Here is a 6,330-nt window from a genome sequence, read left to right as displayed (position 1 = left end):
AACTTTATAGAAAGAAAAAGTGAAAGTGTTCATCATAAAGCACATATAAAAGAACAAAGAACCCAAAACTGTATATCCTTGTGCATCTCGACGAGAACCTTTGGAGATGGTGAACTAGTGAGCTGATTGTCTACAGTCATACTACACTCATTCCCACTTTAGAATAAATTAGAAGAAATCCAATTATTATTATACCATTGGTTGTTATCAAGAATGACTAGTTGAGACAGTGCATAATTAAAGTGAGCTAGAAGTGGGAAAAAAAATTAGAAAAAGAACAGAGAAAAATTCTGATTGACCCAAGAGGTGCAACATGTTATTCTATAATAGCTAAAAATGAAAAGGAAAGTGGACATATACAAGAAAAAATTGAAATACAAAAGCAAACAAGCCATAGAAAACATTACGATGGTGTTGGCTTTTTTTTTTTAATTTCCCACTGAACATCTTGAAATAAATTGAAATTGTAGAATTGGTTATATACCACAGAGCACAAAAGACCTTCACCTGATTACTTGCTCCAAATGTGTCACGACCAACCACAGCATCATTAAATGACAAGTGCACTCAGTCCTCAGATTGGCCTCATCAGCACAAAAGCCTTAGGTTTGATTATATTTCTCTTCTTCCCTGAGGCCTCAATTGGACTGACAGGAAATTTATGAATAAATAGTTGTATATATTTCCACCTGTTTCAAAACCAGAAGAGAATGGATGTATTTAACAACATCAGCATTCCATGATCTACTATAAGCTTTCTTAAGAAAAAGATGTGTATAAGATGAAAATGTCCAATATTTCTATTAAATGAAAAGCTGGCAATGTTTAATTTTAATGAATTATGACTTACCTAATATCTGGAAATGTTATTGCAAGTTTTTAATGATCATAACCTTGAATTTATATGGGCTTTATTGTAGCACATATCTATTACCACCCTATTTAATTTTACCCTCCAAAAATTCTATGAAATATATACAAAATATTGTTATCTTTTTGTAGCTTAAGAAGTGAGAATAGCAGTAAATTAGTGAGGGGGCCAAGGTAATTTGGCCAGTCAGTGACAAGATCAGATTTTGTTTATCCAGGGTCTTGGCCCTCTATCCCACAAAGTGGTCACGCTGAAATATTTCAAGATTGCATTAATTTAAATTCCATGCCTTTATATATAAAATCCATGAAGAAATTTAAGTGTGTAGCACAATTTTAACTGGCAATTATAATTTGTAAAATTGTGTTTGTAAAAATATACTATACTATTATTTTCCAAATTCTTTGACAAATAGAATCAAGAATAAAAATTATTTATTTCAATTTTCAAAAAGGAAGAAAAGAAAAGAAAAAGAATGCAGGATTCCCATGTTCAACCCAGACACGACTAATAGCCAAGGTTGACATTTCATGATCTATACACTATTAAGTTCCCCAAGAGATTCTTAGCTCCAGGGAAATTTGGGGATCAATGGTTCAAATCAATACAAAATATTCTAATAGTCTCAATACGTACATTTTTAAGCATGAAAAGATCAAACACATTTTAAGATAATGCTCTATAGGACAGAATAGAATTTACATCAAAAAGGAAGAACTTTCATTTGAAGTCATGTCTTGCAAGAGATATAAAAATATTCAGAAAGGGGAATTAAGATGGTTAAGAAACACAAAACTTTATAGAATGAAACAGCAAAGTAGAGTTGTGATGCCTAAGAAGGAAATTCAGAATTTCATATCTGCCCTGAAGGACTTTGAGTATTATCTTGAGGAAAAAAGAGATAAATATGCTAAGGGCGAGCACATATTAGATGCTCATTAGATACTAGATGAATGAATGAGTAAATGAATGTTGATTGAATTGACAGAACCAGTGAGTAGGAAGAGGGAATCAAAGGATAAAATTTATAGGGAAATAAAATATGGTCTCAATGTCAAGATTAAAGCTCTCTTAGAGTTGTCAACACAGTTTTGGAGCATTGACAAATTGACTTGGATAGATTGAAAAATCAAATTGCGGTTAATTTTCTAATATCATTGAAAAGAGAGGTGATGCTTCTAATTAAATTTATGCATCTTACTACTAGGATTAGTCAAAAAGATGGCCATCAAACTAGTACTCTTTTATGTTGATAAAATAGTGAAACCAATTTGCAACATATGGGAGCAACGTAGGATGCAAATTGTTCTGGGAAAGAAAATGTCAAAAATTTTACAATCAAATGTTTTTCCAAGTTCTTTGAATATGATCAAACCAATCTTCACAAAGATGTTAATAATTAATGTCTATTCTCATGTAGGAGCTGTGCTTAGAGTTTCTTTCATACATCTCTAACACCAATACCAACCAAACCCAGGAAAACTGAGGCATGTAGAGCTAGGGAGGTGAGGCAACTCACCCATGGTCATACATATATTAATTTTTGGAGGAGGGATTTAAATCTCTGTCTGATTTATTATTTTTTTCATGTGTTTTTCAACTTAAGTAATTTTTCCCCAAAAGAAGATCTTTCTTCTACTGTTGCTGTTCTAAATTCAGTTAGTATCATGCCTCCACATTGCTCAATGTGTATCCTCCAGTAGGCAAGTGATATGTAACTTTTAGCAAAATACATCTCAATAGTTTCATTTGAGTTAAATCAGAACTGAAAATGGTAAAAATTGAGCAAACACTTGTATTAGAAAAACACTTTACTACAGTATTGTGGATTCTGGAAAAAGAATACTGGCATGAAGCCTTAAAATTCAATAGCAGACATCCTTTAAGTAGATGCCTTTATTGAAAGTAAGAATATGAACTCATAATGGAATCCATGCAAGAAAGAATCAGGGAAGCCCTGGATTTGGTGTAATGGACAGGTTTGTGGATGGTTAACAAGCTTTGTAGAAGTAATAATTCATCCAATGATTTGTAAAATTATTGAAATGGAAAAGAAGAAATATAACTTGTTATAAACATGGAAAATCCTATCAAGACAGAGATCATTCAAAGGTTTACTTTTTAAAATGAGGATGAGATTTACTCACCTATGGACCTCACACCCTCCTTTACCTGAAGCAGCTAAAGAGAATTTTCTTTCACCAATTGCTCTACATCTTGAAAAGTCCCATCCCTACAGCGCTCCCTGCATTTCACCTTCCCTGACATACACCTACCTTAAATCTTATCATCTCCTTGCTTGCCATGCTACTTTTATATCTGCTATGATTTGACAGTGTCCTCTCCAAAATTCAGATATTTCCAAGTGGACCTTTAAGAGGTAGTAAGGCCATGAGGGCTCCTTCCTCATGACTAGGATCAGGTGCTTTTGCTGAAGGAAGTTCTCCCCACTCTGCCCTTCTGCTTCTGAGAGGACACAGCTAAGTGTTCCTTCCCTCCAGAGGACGCAGCTCATACCAGACACCAGATGCTGGTGTCTTGACCTTTGACCTGCAGCCTCCAGAACTGCAGGAAATAAATTCCTGTTCTCTATAAATCAACCTACCTGTGGTATTCTGTCTAAACAACGCAAACTGACTAAGACAGTCTCATATAAATGGATCCCAAATAGTTTTGCTTTCTATGAAATTCATATAAAGCATAAAATCTGCATATTATTTAGTGACCAGATTGTTTTCCTCAACATATTTTTGGAGACCCATCTATGTTTATGTGCATTGCTATCATAATTCACTTCTATTGCTGTACAGTGACTGATTATATATCATCAAATTGATATACCAACTGAAAACACTCATACCAAAAGCACATGGGAATTTATTACTCATTTACTCTCTAAAACCTTTGAAGACAAACTTTTCACAATCTATTAAAATGGTAGGTGTGAAAGAATCTCTCTTTTTCAATTTGCATTTCCCTAATGATTAATGAAATTGATGCTTTTAAATAAATTTGTTTCCTCCTCTGTAAAATATCTTTAAATGTAATTAACCTATTTTCCTATTTAATTACATGAAAAATTTTTTTAGAATTTTAGACTTTCCTAAACTCTAAACTCTATCTATAGTTTTGTTAACAATAAATGTTCAAAATAGAATATTCTAAGTTTTGTGCCCTATTTTGCCTTACTTTTAATTAATACCATTTTTAGATTTCAATATAATTCTTAATTTGTGAAGCTTATGAATCATACTTCTTGAACTTCATTTAATAAATCCTTTTCTATAACATGATCAAAAAATAATTTTCTGTTTCTTGTTTCCTTTCACAATATTACAGACTTGTCTTCTACATGTAAGTATTTAATCCATTTGGACTATTTTTGTGTAATTGTAAAGTTGCATTACAAATATCACAAATATTTTCCCCATTTATCTGAAATGACAACTTTTGCCATATACATACTTTTCAAATATATATGTTTAAAATAGATATCTATATACTTTTACCTAATTTATGCCCATATCTCACTGAATTATACCTTATAGGAAACTAGCATGTCAGGTAGGGCAAGCACATATCCTGTTCATTATAGTCACACCATAATTATTCTTGACCATTTGTTCTTCCTTTGGAATCTGATTATCAAATCCCATAATAATGAATACTGAAAATTTGCTAGGGGAGCATTTAATCTATAGATCATTGAAAAACAATTGATAACTTTAAGATACTGATGCTTTATACTTTGAATACTATGTACCTATACATTCATATAGGTCTTTAATGTTTTACAGTAAATTCTTAATAATTTTATTCTTAAAGGTCTTAAATAGCTGATTGTACTTTTTTTCTATTCCTTTGATTTGGGGTTGCTGTTACAAATTTTTATTTTTTAATATTTGGCACTGGAGATCAAACTTGGAGCATGTTATCACTGAGCCACATCCCCAGTCCTTTTTAATTTTTATTTTTCTTATTTATTTATTTATTTATTTATTTATTTATTTATTTTGCAGTACTGGGGATTGAAACCAGGGCCTTGTGCTTGTGAGGCAAGCACTCTACCAACTGAGCTATATGCCCAACCCTTAATTTTTATTTTGAGACAGGATTTTGCTAAGTTACTAAGACTGATTTTGTGATCCTCCTGCCTTAGTCTCCCAGGTTTCTGGGATTACAGGTATGCACCACTGCATCCAGCTATATATTCCAAAATTATATGAAGCTGCAATTATGTTACAAATTTGATAAATTATGAATTTTGAGCATTGATTGATAGCATACAGAAAGTTTACACTTCTGTACTAATCATATATATAATATACAAAATATATATATCTATAAATATATATATATGTATACAAAAATATATAAGCTCCTTAATTGTTCTAAAGAAAATTCTGCATATATTTGGGAAAGTTTCTATATAGACAAATTATTGAGTTACATGCTTACAATGGGTAGCTTCTGAAGGATATGGACAGGGAACTTCCTTTACTGTTCCCCTACCTGCCCTCTTGCCCCACCCTTAATGAAACTGCCACCAAAACTCCTTCCATGACCTGACCCAGCTGAAACCCTGTAAAACTCAGACCCTCATGGTGCCCTTCGTTGCTTATTAAAGCATCTCGGTCACTTGAGGTCTGCCAACATTTTCTTTTTTCTTTTTGTATTCTCTTTCTACCTATGTGATGGACTCTGCTATTTCTATCACAAAATGGTAAAGCCAAAGCTTTAGAAATGGAATTTCTCTCCCAGTCTGCTGATAGAAATCTTGGCTTTAACTCATACATGTTTGATTTATTTCCAGTCCATGATGTACTTTGAATGATTGCCAAGGGACACTCTAGATCCTCAAGAAATGTACGACTTGAAGTTCAGTTGCAGTGTTAGGAATTAAGGTGATGTGCATCTTTCATAACAAAGAAACTCTGTATGCACATCACATCTTCGGGCTCAGTATCCATCAGTGTGATTCTTCCATGCTTATCCCACAGGAGGGGAAGTGCAGTGTACTTCTGCATTCTTGATCCCTACTGTTAATGTCCAGCAATAGCGGCAGTATTGCATTCAGTTTCAGTTCTCTTTAGCTATATCTTAGGAACTATCTTTCTTAGATTAAAATATGATAACCAGGGACTTGAGCATACTAAATTATTAAATTCAAATAACCTATATAATTTAAATTTCACTTTTGATTTGTTCTCATATCTTTGACTCAAAAGATGTATATGATCTAATAGATTTTTCCTACTCCTAAGAACTAAATTTGTGATGCTGATATTGCTATCAACTCACCTCAAAATGATAGTAATGATAAGAGCATTAAATTAACATGATTCAGTCAAAAGAACACAATAATAAAAGGCCACACGATGTCCTACATTCCTGTTCTATTTTGTCAGTGTGCCTGACAAAGTCCTTTTTCCTCCTTTAGCTTATGGTGTTAGAAATAT

Source organism: Sciurus carolinensis, chromosome 13, assembly GCF_902686445.1.
Source record: "Sciurus carolinensis chromosome 13, mSciCar1.2, whole genome shotgun sequence".
Taxonomy (NCBI): domain Eukaryota; kingdom Metazoa; phylum Chordata; class Mammalia; order Rodentia; family Sciuridae; genus Sciurus; species Sciurus carolinensis.
This window is presented reverse-complemented; position numbering follows the sequence as displayed.